The sequence below is a fragment of the Sapajus apella genome, unplaced genomic scaffold (assembly GCF_009761245.1).
Source record: "Sapajus apella isolate SASKATOON/1434 unplaced genomic scaffold, GSC_monkey_1.0 scaffold29, whole genome shotgun sequence".
NCBI lineage: Eukaryota > Metazoa > Chordata > Mammalia > Primates > Cebidae > Sapajus > Sapajus apella.
Window position 1 is genome coordinate 24,152,137 of NW_022436969.1, and position 23,245 is coordinate 24,175,381.

The 23,245-nt window shown below is 39.4% G+C and overlaps 1 protein-coding gene across 9 annotated transcripts in view; it reads left to right on the top strand.

The window, feature by feature from the left end:
- LDLRAD4 (low density lipoprotein receptor class A domain containing 4) overlaps window positions 1-23,245 on the top strand; it is a 413,526-nt gene that overhangs the window by 96,818 nt on the left and 293,463 nt on the right. The window contains exon 1 of one of the 9 annotated variants that reach the window (XM_032293510.1): window positions 18,168-19,231. The exons of the other annotated variants lie outside the window; for them this stretch is intronic. The gene's annotated coding sequence lies outside the window, so the exon portion shown is untranslated. Of the gene's footprint in view, window positions 1-18,167; window positions 19,232-23,245 lie in introns of those variants that run through there. 9 annotated transcript variants of the gene reach the window in all.

The following is a 23,245-nucleotide window of genomic DNA, read 5'->3' on the forward strand; positions in this document are numbered from 1 at the left end:
CTGGGAAGACCTTATAATATTGTTGAAGTGTATCTATTGAACCTGGCAACGTTCAAGGCAGGCTGAGTTAAAGAAAGCATGTTAAAAGACAGTATGTGCACTGTGATCCCACTTCAGTTAAAAATGTGTATGTTTATATTCATATAGAGGAAAGTCTGGAAGAATAACCCAAAATATAAGTAATGTTTCTGTCTGAGTGGTGGGATTATGGGTGATTTTATCTTCTCTGTTTATCTCTATTTTTGTATTTTCTCCAATGAACGTTTGTTACTCCTATAATAAAAATAAAAGCCATTTAAGACAAAATTTTTTATCATATGACACCAACTGTTTCTACTAGAAGAATCTATGTCTTCTTTTAATCTTTATCAGTGTACACAGTTGAATTTCACATTATGTGAAATATTTGTCTCTCTGTGTCATCTGGAATAGAATTTTCTACATTACTGTGTGGTTGAGTACGTGTCTGCCACTCATCCATTCCCTCACTTCCTGGCTCGTCCAGTCCCTTGCTTCCTGTTCTTGGTCCCTTGCTTCCTGTCCTTGCAAAGTCGCTGTTCCCTGAGTATTGTCAGCACTGGGAGCATTCAGCGAAGGCGTCCCTTCAAGGTAGGCCACTCACCTGGAGCTGCTGGCTTTCCCTGTGCACCACTCCCTCTTTCCCCTGCTGCCTGTGGCCATCGCTGGTTTCTGGGGATGAAGCTTTAATTCATAGTGAATCTTTTTGTTTGTTTGTTTTGAGATGGAGTTTCCCTGTGTCACCCAGGCTGCAGTGCAGTGGCACGATCTCAGCTCACTGCAACCTGGGTTCAAGCGATTCTCCTGTCTCAGCCTCCTGAGTAGCTGGGACTACAGGCTCACACCACCTCACCTGGCTAATTTTTGTATTTTTAGTAGAGACAAGGTTTCACCATACTGGTCAGGCCAGTCTTGAACTCCTGACCTCAGGTGATCTACCCTCCTCAGCCTTTCAAAGTGCTGGGATTCATAATGAATCTTAAATGTCACAGACCCAGGCAGGACCTTCGGTGATGGAGCTCTTGTTTGGTGGGTGCACATGGGCAATGCTGCTGCTGTCCACGTTAGAAAAGCCCTCTTACTTTACACTGAGTCATGTTCCCTCCCCACCATGGACTGCAGTCCCCCTTCTCCAGTGACTTGCTGTCCCCTTCCTTGGTTGTGCAGCTTTCTGGCTTTAAATGAGGAGAGCTTAAGAATGGATGGGGAGGCTGGGCGCGGTGGCTCAGGCCTGTAATCCCAGCACTTTGGGAGGCCGAGGTGGGTGGATCACGAGTTCAAGAGATCGAGACCATCCTGGTCAACATGGTGAAACCCCGTCTCTACTAAAAACACAAAAAATTAGCTGGGCATGGTGGCACGTGCCTGTAATCCCAGCTACTCAGGAGGCTGAGGCAGGAGAATTGCCTGAACCCAGGAGGTGGAGGTTGCAGTGAGCCGAGATCGCGCCATTGCACTCCAGCCTGGGTAACAAGAGCGAGACTCAGTCTCCCAAAAAAAAAAAAAAAAAAAAAAAAAAAAAAAAGAATGGATGGGGAGCTCAGCACTCGCAGTGACTGTTGGTGAACTTAGAGCCTGCTGCCTCTGGAATATATCAAGCTGTTTAGTGGGTGAGGTCATTCACTGATTAGATTTTTTAAACACTGCTGCATCATAAAGCCCTTTACACTGATTAAATACTTCATAGTATTGATTAACTTACTGCTGCTCCTTTCTGTCATAGCACCTTTTGCTCGTGCAGATTTTATGGTGTAGAAACATGAATCAGTTGTAGTGCATACCCCTCTGGAGTGGCCATGGGGGGTATGATTCATTCCAGTTCATGGACAGGTAACAAAGGTATGCAGTGGCCAGGTGGCTGGCCCAGGTCATGCAGCTGCTATGCTGGAGCTGGGTCATTCCCGAGTTTCCTCTTGTTTGATGACATTTTGTTTATAGACACCACACTGCTCCTCTGCCTTGGATAGATCAGAAAAGTTGGACTTTTAGAGATGGATGGAAGCAGGACTTGAACTCTCTCCCTGCAGCAAGCCAAGTTCATTAAGCATTTGAGACACTTGTTTAGTTCAGTTTGTCTCTCCCTAAAAATTATCACTAGATGACTTTCTCATTGCTGTGTGCGTGTGTTTCAGATTTGCCTGTAACTTATGACCAGTGATAGTGGCTTTCTATTTATGGTAGTAATAGAAATTCTTCTTTAAAAAAATTATTTTCAGTCAAAAGAGTGATGAGGTATATCAAAAACTAAGGAAATAAACAGTACAGGTGGCCTATATTCATGGCAAAAACCATGAAAAGTACATTCCATGGCTGAAATTTTGGAAACTCCGAATGAGGTGACCTTTGAGGTAAGTGTTTTAGGACACAATTGCCTCATAGCCCTGAGACTTACGATTCAATGCTCAGGTCATGAGACATTACTTGAGGCCACTATGTCTAATTTTTATTATAATTTTTATAATAATTTTATAATAAGTTCTTGACTGATACTCCCAAGGGAAGAAAGGATGAAAAACCAAAACCAAAAAATTATGTATTGTGCATTCACAGATTATAAAAAATTATGTTTTGACTTGAAAACAATGGTATCTGCATTGTTGCAGGAATCATAGTTACTTCTGACTCCATCCTGAGATTTCAACTTTATGATGAGATAATGTGTTTTATCGCCTATCTCATCATAAGCTCTTCTGTGGTTTTATACATTGTTCTGTTTATAAGAGAGAATGCTGAGTTCAGTGTGGAGAGCGTAGTTTGAGATACTTGGTTTTGCAGCGACTTTTCTACAGCAGCTGTTTCTCCCCTCCCCTCTTATGTTGATGAAGGCAGCAAGAAGTGGTTACTTCAGCCTGAGCACTCTGCAGGGCTCCAAGAAACTGGCTCCCTGGGTCTCCTCTGGCCCGGCACAGAGGTCTATATGCGGTTTGGCTGCCCAGCCAGCTTCCTTCTGGACGTCGTGAGTCTATGATTTCAGGTGGAGTTGCAGACGTTTCCAAAGCCTATCTCTGGGCCCTGCCGCTGGGTGATGTTTGAAAACCATAGTTTATTTGGCTTGCTGTGGCTATTTAATTCTATTTGGGATCAATTCATCTCCCTCAAATTTTAGGTGGTTGTGTAGAGCTCTGAATTATTTTCTTTATGTCCTCTTGTTTCTAGTCTTTTCCATTCAATTTTACAACTGTCAGGTTTGGATAAATATAATGCAGATTCTTCTTCCAAAAATAAGGTATTAAGAATAAACATACAAGGCCAGGCATGGTGACTCATACCTGTAATCCCAGCACTTTTGGCAGGCCAAGGCAGGTGGATCACCTGAGGTCAGGAGTTCGAGACCAGCCTGGCCAATATTGTGAAACCCATCTCTGCTAAAAATACAAAAATTAGCTGTTGTGTGGTGGTGCACACCTGTCATCTCAGCTACTCAGGAGGCTGAGGCAGGAGAATTGCTGGAACCTGAGGAGGTGGCAGTTGCAGTGAGCTGAGATTGCGCCATTGCACTCTAGCCTGGGCAACAACAGTGAGGCTCCATCTAAAAAGAAAAAAAAGAATAAACACACAAACTTAAAATCTTTATTTGTGCACAAAGCAGTTGAAAGCCAGAATAATTATATTTAGAATTTTTTTTTTGCAAAAAACTAGCCACGCTTGTTCTTTTTAGCGAAACACAGAAAGTATTAATTCACAGCATAGAAAACTTTATCCTAAGAAAAAAGTCAAGAGATGATCTCATCAGAGTCTATGTTGTATTGCCACACACTTACATAATATGCCAATTACTTCTTTGTGAAAAATTGTCTACATTTCCCTTCTTAATATTTTTATGTGAGGACTTTTACCTCACAGCTGAGTTTTAAAATGGCTCTCACTTCCTTATTTCTATTATTTATTTAAGCCAGTCACTTTTCTCACTTTTTGTTTTGTTTTGTTTTGTTTTGAGACAGAGTCTTGCTCTGTCGCCCAGGCTGGAATGCAGTGGCTTGATCTCGGCTCCCTGCAACCTCCACCTCCTGGGTTCAAGTGGTTATCCCATCTCAGCCTCCCCCGTAGCTGGGACTACAGGTGTGCACCACTATGCTTGGCAAATTTTTGTATTTTTAGTAGAGACGGAGTTTTGTCATGTTGGCCAGGCTGGTCGCGAACTCTTGATCTTAGGTGATCCACCCACCTTGGCCTCCCAAAGTACTGAGATTACAGGTGTGAGCTACTATGACTGGCCTGTCATCCATATTTCTTTCTTTCCTTTTTTTTTTTTTTTTTTTTTTTTTTTGAGAAGGAATTGTGGTCTGTCGCCCCAGGCTGGAGTGCAGTGGCACGATCTTGGCTCAGTACAGCCTCCGCCTCCCAGGTTCAAGTGATTCTTCCACCTCAGCCTCCCTACAAGCTGGGACTACAGGCGTGCACCACAACACCTGGCTAATTTTTTTTTTTTTTTTTTGATAGAGATGGTGTTTTGCCATGTTGGCCAGGCTGGTCTCAAACTCCTGTCCTCAGGTGATCCGTCTGCTTTGGCCTCCCAAATTGCTGGGATTACAGGCACAAGCCACCGCACCAGGCCATATTTCTCACTTCTTTTTGAATTCGGCTGTATCCCTCACAGATGGATAATGCAAATTTGTGTCACACAAATGCTTTGACTTAGAGTTTTCTTTTCTTCACAAATAGTTACAAAATTGGTGGCAGCATCTCTCTGGATTTCTACTTTTATGAAGCTTGCTCAGGGGGAAGGAGTTGGGAAGAGGAGCAGTAGAAAGAAAACCACTTCCTTCTCACTCCACAGAAAAAGCTTGATTTTGTTTTTTTAGAAATTTGCCTTTTAAAAGATATGTCTTTATCCATTTCAATTTTCTGCATACATTTCTTTTTGTAGAGACGGGATCTTGCTTTGTGCCTCGGCCTCCCAAGTAGCTGGAGCTACGGACGCTGCCACCATGCCTGGCTGCAGCATGTCATGTGTTTGCTTTCACCAGGGATGCCCCTTTTTACCCTCAGCTCCTGGAAGTGAGCTCTCGTGCGGTGGAAATGGCATGACTGGCAATTAGGAGAGGACTGGATGTGGGAAAAGAAATGAGGATGGTTTTTGCGTCCTGAGCTGGAAATAACAAATGTGTTCACATTCTTTGCTCCTTTCTTGCTTCCAAGTCAGGTCCTTATTTGGCAGGGCCTTGACTCAAGTGAGGTGCCACATTTTAGGAGGCACCAAACTCCAAACAAAACATCCCTCAGTAATTAAGTTAAAAATACTTTAAAGTAATATTAAAAATATGGAAATGATGACAAAAGTGCATGATGAACAAACTATTCAGCATATGGGAACAGATGTCTTGTGACTGTTGTTAAATGTATAAGGAGTATGAGGATTTCCAGTGAATACTGTGAAATGTTCGGTTAATCTCTTCATCTTGGTCTTTTTCCTTGGTGAATATTTGTAATAAAGAAGGAAATAATCAAGTTCAGAGAAGGATACAATCTTAAAAAGTCATCAGAGTTTATCACCTGAGGTCAGGAGTTCAAGACCAGCCTGGCAACATGGTGAAACTGTCTCCACTGAAAATGCAAAAATTAGCTGGGCGTGATGGCACATGCCTGTAGTCCCAGCTGCTTGGGAGGCTGAGGCAGGAAAACCACTTGAACCTGGGAGGTGGAGGTTGCAGTGAGCCGAGATCGCGCCACTGCACTCCAACCTGGGTGACAGTGAGGAAAAAAGTCATCAGAATTAGCATACCAGATCTTGAAAATGAATTACATGAGCGTGGCTCCCTTAACCATCTTGAGTCCAAGTCTATTTTTTTACAAAGTTCTGAAAAAATCGATTATGGAGTCTATTTTTTGACAAGGTTCTGAAATTACTAACTCTCTGAATATGTCCCAAGGACCTTCTAAGTGCCGAGAACAGCGGCAGAACAGGGAAGAGCAAGAAGCAGCCTGTGGGTTTAGCTGGTGGCTTCTGGCCTGAGCATGTTGACTCTGAGGCCAGGCGTCCTGGCTGGGAGGGAGGGCCTGGAGTGGACTGCTGCTGACGGTCTGGAACCTCCAGTGCCCGCCCGCTGTAAACTATGAAGTGTCTGAGACAGGTCTCAATTTAGAGACTCGTTTTGCCAAGGTTGAGGATGCACCAGCGGAAAAGACACACACGTCACAGTAGGATCCAAAAAGGGTTTTGACACCTTCATTTTTTAAAGGGGAAAGAGCAGACAGGAGGGGAAGGAGAAAAGAAAACGGGAGGGTCGTGGTGAGGTGAGTGGTTACATTCTTGTGAGGCTTTGATTTTCACTCACTTAATCCACATGTGACATGTGAAAGGAAGGGTAGAGGGATGTCAATTATGCCTGTGTCTCTTGTTCAGTAATCTGCATTTTACATGGGATAAAGTAAACAGAGTAGAGGAAGAAGTCAAATGTGCATTTGTCTCAGGATGGCAGAAGGATGATTTCTGATCTTGCCTTTGTGCCATGCCTGCCAAGATGAGCTGTTAACTTACATTGTTAGGGTGAAGGAGGCCACCCGGGGAGACATGTGGCCTTTATCTTGCAGCGATCTGTATAGAAATAAAAAGAAAGTCAGCTTTTTGCATGACTGTTTCCCAGCTTAACTTTTCCCTTTGGCCATAGTGAGTTTGGGGTCCTAGGATTTTATTTACTTTTCACATTTTGAAGTGAGCCTTGCAGTCATGGGTTTGGACATCTTGGGGAGGCTGATGGCAGAGCTTTAATCCCACAAGGAAGACCCAGAGTAAGATTTCAAGAGGCAGAGATGCAGAGTGCACTTAAGCCTTTGAGACGGCTCTGACCAGAGTTCTGCCCCGTTCAACTCCCCCAGTGGAAAACCAGCTCCCAGATCCACCTGGCACCACAGGCACCTCCCCTCACTGCCCAGCCAGTCTCCCTGGCTTGCAGTCCGCCCACCGTTTAAAGGGAGGCTTGGGGCCTTTCCCTTTCCGTGCCTCCTGTGGACTCCCCAGCTGCTCAGTGTCTCCTCCACTCTCCCTCTCCACGCGGGCAATGCTGAAGGCCGTTTCCCGGCTGATCCCTGCACTCAGCTTCCCTGCACACCCGCCCATCTCGAAACTGCCTAGTGCTCTGGAGCCAACCTCAGTTTCCTCATCTGTAACATGATGGCAATATAAATTGTATATGGTTACATGTGGTTGATAGCTGAGATGAGTGACTGAGGCAAAGGTCTCACTTGTTGACATTTATTAAGCCAGCTTTAGGGTGCATCTGGAAGAACACAAGCCACAGACAGACACATATGTGTCTCTTTTTCTAAAGAGGTTTTCATGAGGCTCAGTATTTATACATTTCCTTAAAGGGGGGAAAGGCGTGGAAGAGGGGCAGGTGGGCTGTAAGGCGAATGATTACATTCTTGTGAGACTTTAGTTAGTGCCAGTAAATCTACATTTTACATAAGATAAGGTGAATGTTTGAAGAAGAATAAAAGGGCATGAAGGAAGAATCAGTTATGCAGACGTCTCTGGGCAGGTGAAGGAATGACTGATCTCATCTTTGTTCTGCACCTGGGAAGCTAAGCTTGTAATAGACATGATCAGTATGGAATGGAACAGACTTCAGTTTTAAGCTAGAGTCAGATTGTAGACATGAAGTTCCAATGAGATGTTCTTGTTTATGGGATGCCAGCAAAGAATTTACTTAGGAATGATCTGTGGGGTAGCCCTTTTGGAGTCCTGAGGCTTTCACCATTCTGCGGGGTCTGACTGATGCCTAATGCTCCTAACAGCTGTTCCTGTGGAAGAGGGCATTGCCTGGCTTATCTGCTTGGCTTAACTTTCCCTTTTGCATAAGGAATTTGGGGTCCTGAGCTTTTTAAAAGTTTTCCTTTACATGGTTAAACGAGACTAAGTGTTTATCAAAGTGTGACATAGCAAGTGCTGACGGGAAAGGCAGACATCTTTTTCTTCTTCTCATTATCACTGTTACTGTCATGGATAAGCTACTTCTTAGCATCTGGTTCTCCCTTGGCTTTGGGGCGCCTCCTCATGTGCTTATTCTTAGAAGTCAGTGTCTTGTCCTGGGCTCATTGCTGTTCTGTTTGACTCCCTCTGTGGGCTGCGGACTCAGCAGCAGAGCCCTATCCCCTGGTTATCCATTGTCTTCTGAAGAAATGATGACGATAGTGATGGAGCCACTTTGGTTAACGTTTGTTAAGTATGAGTCCTCCCCGCAGCTGTGTGTGCTATTCTCTCCAGTGCACAGCATCTGGTCCTTAAGCAAAGATGAGTGCTTGTGGCCCCAAGGGACATGGGGCTGCTGAAATTAGGGAAGGAACTTCAAGTAGTGGACAAGCAACAGCACCTCCATGGGGAAAGGTGAAAAGTTGGATAGGGACTGGCTGAGAAAACGCCATCAGAATAGCAAGAGGGGGTCATTGTTGAAGAGCACAGCTTCAGGCAAGTCTTTGAAATCAAAGCCAGATTTCAAGGAAGTCGGAAGGAGCAGATGGAGAGGAAGTGGAGAGATTTCCATATGGTGCATGTATTTTTTTTAATTAAGGATTTTGGTGTTAAATGGAAGTGGTACTTGATGGCCTAGCAAGATGAAGCAAAGTTTGTTTCTAAAGATAGAGGGACATGGGTTCAGTTTTAAAGAGAAAGAAAGTAAGTTGTGAGAGGTTGAGAAGCTGGACATGATGGGCCCAGAGACCCAGGGAGCAGGGTCTTGGAGAGCAGCGGGTCTTGGAGAGCAGCAGGTCTTCCTGCTCAGGAGCTCGCTGGTGCTGACATGAGGATGTCATGAGACATGTCCCCTGGCTTCCTGCTTTGCTTCTGAGCTGTCATTAGTCTGCTTTGTGGTATTGTCTGAGAAATGAAATCCTAAGCTCCCAGCCAAATGAATGGACCCCCTCTTGGCCAAGGGGCACCCAGAGAAACCTTAGAACTGAGTCCTGGCCATGACAGGAGGGGGAATAGGCTGCATGAGACCCCCCACCTTGACGACACTGTCAGGCTCTCCTCCCTGCGGGCTAGAAGCTCCCTACTTATTTCAGCAGCCGCCTGATGTTGTTCCTCCCTTTTGTGGTTTTGATCAAACAACTAACCAGCATTCTCTTCCTGATACGAAGCCACCGACCTTGGAGTGGTTCTGGTGAGTCATGCAGTTTGGGTTGTCATGTCCTCAGCTTCACCTTTTGACGTCACATGGCCAAAAACTCCACCCTTGGGTCATGCTCATGCCACCATTTTTTAAACATGGGTCCCACAGAGAGGCATGAAGCTTGGTGTCCATGTGCATGTTACTCCTTTCATAAATATTCATGACTCCTCCTAGAGCTTATTGAATATGCATATTTGACAACCTCATTGAGTATAAATCCCTGTCTTATTCTTCCCACCCTTGAAGTGCCTGTTTCTGGCTTCTGGCCAGAGGCTACACTTCCCAGCCTATATAAGGGCCACTTGCAGGGTGCAGCCCTTTCTGAGAAATAAAGCTCTTCTTTCCACATGTATGAACCTCATCATTCTTCAGTTGACATGTTCTTATCCCATGTGGAATGAAGTATCTTAGCATTTATTGAGCGTCAACTTTGTATTAGGCTCTGGGCTGTCTTATATGATCTTTACAATAATTTTCAAATGTATTAATTTATTCATTTATACCTTTCATTTTTAAAATATGCCTTTTTAGTCAAGCAGCTCAAAAACATATAAAAAGATGTTTATTAAAAAATTTCTCTCCTATGCCTATTTCCCATCCATCCAGTTCTCCCACTTCCCAGTATTTAAATATTTTTGTTATTTTCTTGTGTATACATTCCAAAATTGTAAGCATATGAAATAAACATAAAATGTTATTTATCTTTTTATGTCTAAATTATAGATTCTATATACACAGTTTTACACCTTGGTTTATTTCACTTAAATTTGACCTTGGAAATCGTTGCATATCACTTCCCAGAGAGCAGCCTCATTCTATTGTACAGTTGCATAGTTTTGACTGGATTGCATGGATACACTAGATTTTTTAACCCTTTGTCATATAAGTAGATGTTTGAGTAGTTGGCAGTCGTTGTATATTTTGTACACATATTTTCCCCCATGTGAACATGCATTTGTAGGATACATTCCCAGAAGTGAAGTTGCTAGGATAAGGGTATATTTATTTGCAGTTTTAAGTGATTATTACCAGTGCCTACCTTTAGGGTTACACCAGTTCACACAATCATCAGCAATATATTAGAGGCCTGTTTCTCTGCATCTTTGCCAACAGAGCATGTTTTCAGTTTTTTAAAGGTTTTTGTCACCTCCTGGGAAAAAAAATTAAATAGAGTTATTTTGAGTTGTACTTATTTTTATTATGGGTGAGATTTACTATCTTTCCACAGATTTATGAGCTGTTTGTATTTGCTTTTCCTTGACTGTCTGTTCTTACTCTTTTTCTCTTTTCCGGGTGGATCACTGGTCATCTTGTAGATGATGTGATCAAATCTATCAGTTTTTGCTTTTGGGACTTCTGCATTTACAGTTACAGTTAGGGAGTATCTTTCAAAATTATAAAGAAATTCCTCCAGATGTTCTCTTCTATTACTTTCAGAAAGTCCTTTTTTCCAACAAGGCAAAATACGCAAATTATTTATCTTTGAAGTTTATCCTGTGGTGGTATGAGTTATGAATACAATTTTCTCCCCTAAATAGTTACCCAATTCCAGTATCATTTCTTGCATAATCTATCTTTTACTCACTGATTTGAAATGCTGCCTTTACTATACACTGAATTTCTGTTTGCATTTGGATTCATTAATCTGATTAATTGGTTTGATTTCCTGTTCTTTTAACCATTATTCTTTTAATTAATCTATTAATTTTGGGGCCTTTCTACATGTATCCTTATCTGATAGAACTTCCTACTCCCCTCCAATTTTCTTGGTACTACTTTTTTGTTAATTTTTTCGCTTTAGCTTTATAATCAAGCTTGTCTAGCTTTTCGAAATGTGGTATTTTTTAGTGTGATCATACTACATTTATACATTTCAGAGCATTGGCATGTTTATGGTTTTGAGTTTTCCTGTCCTAATCCTGGCATATCTTCCATTTATTCAAGATTTCTTTTGTGTCTGTAGTTTCTGTAGTTTTCTTCAGAAAACTTTATTAACCTTATTGATGGTTATTCCTGGATCTTTTTTATTTCTACTGTAAATAGGATCTGATTATTTGTAGCCTATAATAATTATTTGCAAATAGCCATCTGTGATATTATAAAATATAAATATAATAGAAAATTATTGTTTTATTAATATAACTATATTGATATATTTTACTAAAATATGTAATATTATAAAAATATGATGTAATAGAAAAGTTTGGTCTTTGACCCCTTTTCCTGACACACAACCTAAAAATCCTTAGTCTCCACAATGATGTCTTTTGTATTTTAATGACTGACTGATGGGTGGCAGCCCCTAGGTAGCTCCAGGATGGGGCTGGTCACCAGAAAGACCAAGGTATTACTAGAGGATTGGGACCGTCAGCCCACCCCCACCTTCCAGGGAGGGGAGAGAGGATGAAGGTTAAGTTGATCACCAGTGGCCAATGATGTAATCAATTATGCCCACATACTAAAGTTCATAAAAACCCAAAGGGCTGGGGTCTGAGAGCTTCTGGATAAACACATGGAGGTTCCTGGAGGGCTGCATCCCTGGGAAGGGCATGGAAGCTCCATGTCTCTTCCCCCATACCTTGCCCTATGCATCTCTTCATCTGTATCCTTTCTAATAAATGCTGTATAATAAAGCAGTAAAGGTAAGTAAGTGTTTCCTTGAGTTCCGTAAGCTGCTCTAACTAGTTAATCAAACCCAAGAAGTAGGTTTTGGGAATCCTGTTTATAGCTGGTCGGCCAGAAGCATAGGTCACAAGTTGGGGACAGTCCTGGGGACCGAACCAGCAACCTGTGGGATCTGACACTGTCTCCAGGTAGGGAGGGTCAGATTGAGTTGAACTAGAGGACACTCAGGGGATGTCCATGCAGAACTGCTTGCTTGCTTGCTTGGTGTGTGGGGAATCCCCCTCCCCACATTTGCTCACAGAAGACTTCTGTGTTGATTGCTGTGTTGTGAGAGCAGAGGAAAAAGTTTGACTATTTTTCCACACCATTATTTTATCTTTTCTTTTACAAAAAAAAGAAAAAAATCCTCTAGTTTCTATTAGCTAGTACCTCCAGTACAGTGTTAAAATGTGGTGGTGATGGAAGTACTCATGTCTTCTTCTGAGTCTTGCTTCTGGTGTTTATTAAACATCAATATAACTAATTTTAATAATGAATTTCTAATGTTGAACTACGTTTTCATTTCCCAAATAAACTGCACTTGATTATGTTTCGCTCTTAGTTAATGTTGGATTATTCTTGCGATGCTTTATGATTTTTCCACTGAATATTACCAGTGAACAGTACACTTTTTGTTTGCTCTTTTTTAGGCTTTAGTATCAATGCTGCTTTTACTTCTTGTAAAAATTTGGAGCTTTCTGGTTTTTTTTTTCCTAGAGAAGTATAAGAAGGTTTAGAATTGCCTTTTATTAAAAGAATTTTTATTTAGAGACAAAATCTTGCAATCTTGCTATCTTGCCCAGGCTGGTTTTGAACTCCTGGGCTCAAGAGATCTTCCTGCCTCAGCCTCCAGAGTAGCTGTGACTACAGGTGTGTGCCATAGCACCTGACAGATGGCTTTAGAATTGTGAGTAGTAGTTGACTACTCCAAAGAAACTGGCTACTCTTTATAGGGGTGGGTAGCCTTTGATAATCTTCTCTATTTTTTCCTGTGGAAGTCAGTTCAGATAGCTTTGGTACAACAAATTTTGGTAAATTATACTTTCTTAGAAAATTCATTTCATTCAGAATTTAAAATTTATTTGTATCATGGTGAGCAAAACATTCTTTTTTGGGTTGAATTTTTAAAAAGTATTTTTTAGAGAAATTTTAAGTTCATAGCAAAATTGAGCAGACGCTACAAAAATTTTCTTATATACCTCACCCTCACATAACCAGCCTACTCCGCTATCAACATCCCACACTGCAGTGGTATATTTGTTACAATTAATAAACCCACACTGAAACATCATCACTAAAAGTTGATAGTTTATGGTGGAGTTCACTCTTGGTGTTGCACATTCTGTGGCTTTGGACAAATGTTTAGTGACGTGTTCACCATTAGAGTATCATACACAGTAGCTTCACGGCTCTAAAAATCCTCTGTGCCTCACCTATTCATCTCTCCCCCTCTCAACCTGTGGCAGCCACTGGTTCTCATTGTCTCCATAGTTTTGCGTTTTCCATAATGTCATATGGTTGAAATTGTACAGTACGTAGCCTTTCAGAATGGCTTCTTTCATTTAGTAATATGTGTTTAAGGTTTCCTCGTGGCTTTCTGTGGCTTGACAGCTCATTTCTCTTTGGCGCTGAATAACATTTCATTATCTGGATGTACCACAGTTTATTTATCCACTCTTCTACTGAAAGACATGAGGTAGTTACTTCCAAATTTTGGCAAATATGAATAAATCTACTATAAATGTCCATAAGTAGGTTTTTGCATGGTTATAAGTTTTTATCTTTTTTCAGTAAATACCAACGAGCACAATGCTGGATTATATGCTAAGAGTATGTTTAGCTTTTTTGATACTCCGTCAAACTGTCTTCTGAAGTGACTGTACCATGTTGCATTCCCACCATCAATAAATGAGAATTCTGTTGCTGCTCATCCTTGCCAGCATTTGGTATTGCCAGTACTCTGGATTTCGACCATTCTAATAGGTGTGTAGTGGTATCTCATTGTTTTAATTTTCATTTTCCTGATGAACTGTAATGTGAAGCATCTTTTCATATGCTTATTTGCCATCTCTATATCTTTGAGAGACTATCTGTTAAAGTCTTTGTCCTATTTTTAAATTGGGTTGTTTGTTTTCTTATTTTTGAATTTTAAGAATTCTTTGTATGTTTTGAATAAGAGTCTTTTATCAGATGTGTCTTTTGAAAATATTTTTTTTCTCAGTATGTGGCTTGTGTTCTCATTTCTCTTGGCATTGTCTTTCACACAGCAGAAGTCTTTGATTTTAATGAAGTCTAGCTTATCAATTATTTCTTTTATGGATCATGCCATTAGTGTTGAATCTAAGAAATTGTTGCCATTCCCAAGATCATCTCCTGTGTTATTTTCTGGAAGTTTTATAGTTTGTGTTTTATATTGAGCTCTATGATCTATTTAGAGTTAATTTTTGTGAAAGGTGTAAGATATGTGTCTAGGTTTATTTATTTTTGCATGAGCATACCTAGTAGTTCCAGCACAATTTGTTGAAAAGACTATCTGCTCCATTTTATTGCCTTTACTCCTTTGTCAAAGATCAATTGACTGTATTTATGTCAGTCTCTTTCTGGGATTTCTATCATGTTCTCTTGTTCTGTTTGTCTGTGTTTCATCAATGATACACTGTCTTGATTACTGTAGATTTATAATAAGTCTTGAAGTCAGGTAGTGCTAGCACACTGAATTTGTTCTTCTTCACTATTATGTTGGATGCTCTGAGTGTTTTGCTTCTCCTTGTAAATTTTAGAATCAGTTTGTTAATTCCCACAGAATAACTTGCTGGGATTTTGATTGGGGTGGCATTGAGTCTGTTGATGAAGTTGGGAAAAACTGACATCTTGACAATATTGAGTATTCCTATCCATGAACGTGGACCATCTGTTTAATTTATGTAGTTTCTTTTTTATTTCTTTCATCAGAGTTTTGTAGTTTTCTTCATACAGATCTTGTTCGATTTATATTTAAGTATTTTGTTTTGGGGAGTGATAACTTAAATGATACTATATTTTAAATTTCATATTTCACTTGTTCTTTGCTATAAGAAAGCACTTAACTTTACTATATTAACTTTGTGTCCTAGAATGTTGCTATAGTTGCTTCTTAGTTTCAGAATTATATTGATTCTTCTGGATTTTCCCTATCTGTGCACAAAGACAGTTTTATTTCTTCTTTCCAAATCAGTATGCCTTTTATTTCCTTTTCTTTTCTTGTCTTATTGCACTAGCTAGGGCTTATAATACAATGTTGAAAAGTGGTGGTGAGAAGGATGCCCTTGCCTTGTTTCTGATCTTAGTAGGAAAAATTCTCATTTCTCATCAATTGTGATACAAGTTGAGGAAGTTTCTCTTAACTCTTTCTTTTCTGAGAATGGGTTGAATTTTACTTGATTTATCTGAAAAGTTTTTAATTGATAAACTTAGCTCATTTACATTATTTATGTGACAATTACATTTTGTCTAAGTTATGTCACATTTTATGTTTTCTGTTTTTATGGTTTTCAAGTCTTTTTCATTATGTGACTTACGCTTTCATGTTTTGTCTGAGTTCTGTCATTTTATGTTTTCTGTTTTTATAGTTTTTAAAATGATCTCTTATGGGGGCTATTTTAAGTTGATGTTATATTTTTTATATTTGTGAATGTTTGTATTTTTTCTAATAGTAACCTTTTTGATTATAACTTTAGGGAATGTCTTCAGTCCTCTGGTTCATTAGAGGGAAGCTTCCACCATGACCACTGGTGTTGAGTACATGTTCTCTTCCTTCCTCTCCCCTCACAGCACTCCCTTGTGTCATACTGTTAGATATGCTCATATGTATATTTACCATCATACTGTTAGATATGCTTATATGTATATTACTTTTTTAATCATATTTCAATGATAGCTTTTGATTCTCAGTCACTAGGCTAAGGCAGTCAGTGACATTATCCTGTCTCCTACCATCTTTTGCTTCTCTCCCCCATCACTGCAATTTTTGCTGGTTGTATGATTTTTACATTGTCACTAATTATTACATTTAGATTTGATTACTTTAATCATCACATTTGTTTTAATCTTAGTTTTATAGTTAAATGAACTCAATTGCCAGTTCTTTTGCTTTTATTTTCCTCATTGTCTCTTGAATTCATTGGGACAAGAGTTCCTGAATGCCTGTGCATTCAAAACTGTCAGTCAGTGGTCATTTTACTTGAAGGAATGCCTGGCTGGGTATAAATTCTTGGCTTATGCTTTATTTGCTTAAGTATTTTAAGTATTTTGAAGCAGTAACATATGGATTTATGGCATAGAGTATTACTTTGAAGAAATACGTGGCTAGCTTAGTACAATTCCTTCTTATAGTTGACCTGATTTTTTTTTTTTTGCCTAATTACTCAGTCTGTGTAGTGTTACTATAAAGTACTACCTGAGGCTGGGTAATTTACAAAGAAAAGAGGTTTATTTGGCTCACAGTTCTACAGGCCGTACAAGAAGCATGGTGTCAGCATCTGCTTCTGGTAAGGGCCTAGGAAGCTTCCACTCATGGCAGAAGGTGTAGTGGAGCTGGCATGTGTGGAGATCACATGGTGAGAGAGGAAGCAAGAGAGTGAGTGCAGGGAGGTAAGTAACGGAGTGAGAACTCATGAGGGAGGGCATTAATCTATTAATGAGATTCCAACCCCATTGCCCAGATACCTCCTAATAGGCAATATTGGGAATCAGATTTCAGCATGAGGCTTGGAGGAGTCAAATAGTCAAACCATAACCCTAGGCCAAGGAGTTGTCCTTTATCTTTAAGGTCAGATTTATTAAGTTCAATTTTACTGCGATATGCCTGGTTGTTGACTGTTCTGGGTCCATTTTGGAATGGCCTGGGTACCTTTTCAGTATGTAGATTTAAATCTTGTATTTAGGACGTTTTTCTTGAATAATACCTTTAAATATTTGTTTCATTCTATTGCTTGTTTTTATTTTTTAGGGATTCCTTGTATGCATATTTTGACTCTCATTTGTCATGCTTCCAAACCTACCATTTCCCCCCCAATCCTCTTTTTCTTTTACCTCAGTTTCAATGTCTAGGCTTTTCTAATCCATTCCTCTGTCCTTTTTTTTTTTTTTTGATTCTGTAATACCTATTCTGTATTATGCTAATGTAAAATTTATCTTCATTTCTGTGACTTTTTCCCCTAAGTATTTTTTTCCCTGATTTCTTCTAGTTCATATTCTACCTTTTCTTTTTTTTCTCACTATTTTTTCCTTGAGTTCTTATATTTGTGCTTCGTGATACCTCCCTTCCTCTCTCCATTCCTCCCTCCCTTTCCCTCTCTCTTTCAAAGTGATTGCATCGTTAAGTTTTACAAAATGGCAAAATTTTGGTCACAAATTTCATCTGCTCCTTAGCAACATTCTAGGGAGTATTCTTTGTCTATTGGTAAGTTTTATGGCTTTCTTTCACATTTTTTCATATAATAACTTAATTGCTTTTCCAATTCCCTTTTTATTACTCATCATTGAGTGAGCTGGGTTTTCCAAGGCCAACTTTATTCAAGAGATACTGTGGTATGGAGAAGCTTCCAACCAAGATGGCTTTCTAGGCTTTACAACCCAGAACCTCTCTCTATCTCTGATGCATTAGAGAGAGAGCGGTTTCCTACAGATACAATTCATCTCTGAGATTTTTTTTAAATGGTTTTGCCTTGGATTCTTTGAGATGTCATAAGTCTTGGAGGGCTGCAGTCCAGTTTGTGCACTCATACTTGCAATTATGGACTAGAGCCATGTCCTTCAGGCTGTGTTCTTCACCTTCAAGCATGCTTTCACTGGTGGTGCTTGGATTCATTCATTTCTCTGTGTTTCTCTTTGAAGTTTCTGTCCAATCTCAGTTGCCTCTGGTAGACCTTACAGATACTTTGAATTCTGGAGATTATACCTGTCTCCTAGTTTCATAGAAAATGGAGTTCAAAAATTCCATGAAACTTTTGTCATTGTCTTTTTGCTTTCGTTTGATATCCAGAGGAAAGGAAAAAGTTCTGTTTATCCATTTCGTTACAGATAAGGAAAGTGGTTTCATAAGGGTTAAGCAGCTTGATCAGTGTCACCCAGCAAGGGCAGAATGATTTTCAATATTGAGTTTAAAAGTCAGCTAGGGGCAGTGGCTCACACCTGTAATATCAGAAATTTGGGAAGCCAAGGTGGTAGGATTGCTTGAAGCCAAGGAGTTCAAGACCAGCCTGGTCAACATAGCAAAATCTTGTCTTTACAAAAAGTTAAAAAAAAAAAAATAGCCAAGTGTGGTGGCACGCACCTGTAGTCCCAGTTACTTGGGAGCTGAGGCAAGAGTTTGAGGCTGAAGTGAACTATGATTGTGCCACTGCTCTCCAGCCTGGGTGACAACACGAGGCCATATCTAAAAACAAGAAAAGTTCATGCTCTTTCACTATATTATGGTGTTTCTTCAGTGCTGGAGATACAGTCATAGTGGAGAGCAGTTACAGAGTCAAAGCAACTTTAGTCTTACTGGATATTTGTTAGAGGTAGATGTATTTAAGTAACAAGTTATGGCTATAGAAAATTTTTGTGCTTTCAGTTAAGAACTTGTATGATCACCTATAGCTTCAAGTTCCCTCTCTTCCCTTCTCTTTCCTCTTTCCTGCTGTGACCCCGAAAGGAAATATAGGTAGACAGGCTCTCTATTGTCATCTGCTACCTTGCTTGCAACTGCTCTGAATGCAACTGGTGCTTCTTATCATCCACCATGTTTCCTTTAAATTCTCCCTTGATTTTTCTTTTTCAGAATGGCATCCACTGCTATATGTTCTCCCCTTGTTTTGTTTAAGGGGTCCTCCAGTCACACTGTTCTCTGGAGGTCAGGGATGAGTGGGTAAAATCTGGTATCTTTTCTTTCCAGGTTCCCAAGTTGCTAGTGGCTGAGCTTTCTGAAACAAGAGAGATTCAAAAACAGTTCCTGTTGTTGTTGACTCTGACAGAGAATCCTCAGTCCTGACTACTCTTGTGCCCTTCTTCAATGTAGTGTTAGTGGATTTGTTTGTGAATGTTTCTGAGAGTGTAAAGGTTACTATCACACATGTGTTTACTCTGTAAAGATAAGGTTCTGGTGAAAATAGAATCGAACTGTGCCACGTCCTCTGTCTTTACATTTCTGTGAAGAACACAGTTTAGTTTCTAAAAATTACTGGTGATTGCCCTCTGTATGAAAAAATAAGGCTTATTTATTGACACATTGGAGGATCATACTTAATTGTTTGAACATACGGGTCCTGTTTACAAATTCTGGCTCATGTGTTTTTTTTTGGTTGTTGTTTATGTTTAGCTGGGTAGATTTGTGGGAGACTCAGGGTGCAGAATAGAGTGAGAAGATGACCTTGTTTTAAAATGATGCTTTCCACTGATTGCTTCCTCTGAAGAAGACAACGGTGAGTTCAGGGGAGCTTTATTTTCTTTCCTGAGTAGGGATGGAAGGAGGGAAAAGACAATTTCTTTAAAAAAATTTATAAAATGTTTTGCATTTTTGTTTATGCTTAATTTATATCTGTGACATGGAATTGAGCAAAGTGGTCGCATATTTTGGTAGAGAGAAAGGAGGCATTTAATAGTTTTATTTTCCACATTTTAGGGGCTACTTTCCACTGCAGCTGCAGCTTGAGAATGGCTTTCACTGATTAATATAATGGCTTTTCAAAAGTTAATATGGTATATAGGGAGCACATGATCTCCTTAATCTGTTATCCTTCTGTGGTATCACTACTTCTTAAGTTTTATGTCCTTTTGATACGTAAAGACGAAAACTTAGGATAAAACTATAAACAAAAACCTTATATAGCCAGAAAAGGTACAGTGTAATGCTGATATTTTTGCTTTAAGTAATAAAATAAAAAGTTTTTAAAATTATAGAGATGGTGATAAAATATTATGGAGAACAGTTTGAAAAGATAATTTTTAAAAGGATGTAAGAAGTGATCAATCTTGATCAACCTAGAGGTAACCATTGTTAATGTTTTTTTCTCATTGTAGTAAAACATATATAAATATATATATATATAATATTAAAATTAACAATTGTAATAATTTTTAGGTGTACAGTGTCATGATGTTACGTACACTCACAATATTTTGCAGCCATCACCACCATCTATCTTCAAAATGTTTTCTTCTTTTTAAACTGAAGCTCCATATCCATTAAACGCTAAGCCCTGGTTTTTCCCCCTCCCCAGCTCTGGCAGCTGCCATTCTATTTTCTCTATGAGTTTGGTTACTCTTGGAACCTTATAAGTGAAATTATTTGTCCTTTTGTGACTGGCTTATTTTGCTGAGCATAATGCTCATTTATATTGTAGCATGCATCAGAATTTCCTTTCTTTTTAAGGCTGAATGATAATTCACTGTATGTATATGCCACATTTTCTTTATCCATTCATCCACGGATGAACACTCAGGTTCTTTTCACTTTTGGGTTAATGTGAATAATGCTGCTATAAACATTGATGTACCCATGTCTGTTCGAGTCCCTCCTTTCAGTTCTTTTCAGTATAGCTTCAGAAGTGGAACTGCTGGGAAATTCTATGTTTAAATTTTTGAGGAACTTCCATACTGTATGCCACAGTGACTGCACCATTTTACATTCATACCAGCAATGTACAGGGTTTCAATTTTTCCACATTCTTGCTAACTTTCTATTTTTTTAAAATAACCACCTTAATGTGTTTTTGATTTGCATTTCCCTAATGATTTGTAATGTTGAACATCTTTTCATGTGCTTATTGGTCATTTGTGTATCTTCTTTGGATAAATGTCTATTCAAGTTCTTTGCCCATATTTTATTTGGGTCTTGTTGTTATTGAGCTTTAGTAGTTCTTTATAAATTCCGAATATTAAACCATAATTGGATATATGATTTGAAGATATTTTCTCCCATTCTACAGGATGTCTTTTCACTTTATTTTATATATATATATATATGTATATATATATATATATATATATATATAAAATTGCACTTTAGGTTCTGTGGTACAGGTGCAGAACATGCATGCATGTTTATTGCATAGTTACATACATGGCAATGTGGTTTACTACCTCCATCACCCGGTCACCTGTATCTGGCATTTCTCCCCATGTTATCCCTCCCCAACCTCCCTACCCACCGCTGTCCCTCCCCTATTCCCCCCAACAGACCCCAGGGTGTGATGCTCCCCTCCCTGTGTCCATGTGTTCTCATTGTTCAACACCCACCTATGAGTGAGAAGATGCAGTGTTTGATTTTCTGTTCTTGTGTCAGTTTGCTGAGAATGATGGTTTCCAGATTCATCCATGTCTCTACAAAGGACATGAACTCATCGTTTTTTATGGCTGCATAGTATTCCATGGTGTGTATATGCCACATTTTCCCTGTCCAGTCTATCATCGATGGGCATTTGGGTTGGTTCCAAGCCTTTGCTATTGTAAACAGTGCCACAGTGAACATACGTGTGCATATGTCTTTATAATAAAATGATTCATAATCCTTTGTATATATACCCAGTAATGGGATTGCTGGGTCAAATGGAATTTCTCTTTCTAGGTCCTTGAGGAATCACCGCAGTGTCTTCCACAATGGTTGAACTAATTTACACTCCCACCAACAGTGTAAACGTGTTCCTATTTCTCCACACTACATCTGTTGTCTCCTCTCCAGCATCTGTTGTCTCCAGATTTTTTAATGATCGCCATTCTGGGATGAGATGGTATCTCAATGTGGTTTTGATTTGCATTTCTCTAATGACCAGTTATGATGAGCATTTTTTCATATGTTTGTTGGCATCATATATGTCTTCTTTTGAAAAGTGTCTGTTCACGTCCTTCTCGCAGTTTTGAATGGGCTTGTTTTTTTCTTGTAAATCTGTTTTAGTTCTTTGTAGTTCTGGATATTAGCTCTTTGTCAGATGGGTAGATTGCAAAATTTTTTTCCCATTCTGTTGGTTGCCGGTTCACTTTAATGATTGTTTCTTTTGCTGTAGAGAAGCTCAGGAGTTTAATTAGATTCCATTTGTCTATTTTGGCTTTTGTTGCCAATGCTTTTGGTGTTTTAGTCATAAAGTCCTAGTCTATGCCTATGTCCTGAATGGTTTTGGCTAGGTTTTCTTCTAGGGTTTTTATGGTGTTAGGTCTTATGTTTAAGTCTTTAATCCATCTGGAGTTAATTTTAGTGTAAGGTGTCAGGAAAGAATCCAGTTTCTGCTTTCTGCACATGGCTAGCCAGTTTTCCCAACACCATTTATTAAACATGGAATCCTTTCCCCATTGCTTGTTTTTGTCAGGTTTGTCAAAGATCGGATTGTTGTAGATATGTTATGTTGCCTCCGAGGCCTCTGTTCTGTTCCATTTGTCTATATGTCTATTTTGGTACCAGTACCATGCTGTTTTGATTACTGTAGCCTTGTAGTATAGTTTGAAGTCAGGTAACGTGATGGCTCCAGCTTTGTTCTTTTTGCTTAGGATTGTCTTGGCTATGCAGGCTCTCTTTTGGTTCAATATGAAGTTTAAGGTGGTTTTTTTCCAGTTCTGTGAAGACAGTCATAGGTACCTTATGGGGATAGCATTGAATCTATAAATTACTTCGGGCAGTATGGCCATTTTCACAATATTGATTCTTCCTCACCATGAGCATGGAATGTTTTTCCATCCGTTTGTGTCCTCTCTTATTTCCTTGAGCAGTGGTTTGTAGTTCTCCTTGAAGAGGTCCTTTACATCCTTTGTTAGTTGTATTCCTAGGTATTTTATTCTCTTTGTGGCAGTTGTTAACAGCACTTCATTCTTGATTTGGCTCTCTTTAAGCCTGTTATTGGTGTATAGGAATGCTTGTGATTTCTGCACATTGATTTTGTATCCTGAGACTTTGCTGAAATTGCTTATCAGTTTAAGGAGATTTTGGACTGAGATAAGGGGGTTTCCTAAGTATACAAACATGTTGTCTGCAAATAGAGACAATTTGATTTTCTCCTTTCCTAATTAAATACCCTTTATTTCTTTTTCTTGCCTGATTCCTCTGGCTAGAACTTCTGATACTATTTTGAATAGGACTGGTGAGAGAGCGCATCCTTGTCTAGTGCCACATTTCAAAGGGAATGCTTCCAGTTTTTGCCAATTTAGTATGATATTGGTTGTGGGTTTGTCGTAAATAGCTTTTATTATTTTGAGATACATTACATCAATACCTAGTTTATTGAGGGTTTTGAGCATAAAGGGCTGTTGAATTTTGTCAAAGGCCTTCTCTGCATTTATTGAGATAATCATGTGGTTTTTGACTTTGGTTCTGTTTATGTGGTGGATTATGTTTATAGACTTGTGTATGTTGAACCAGTCTTGCATCCCTGGGATGAAGCCTATTTGATCGTGATGGGTAAGCTTTTTGATGTGCTGTTGCAATCAGTTTGCCAGTATTTTTTTTTTTT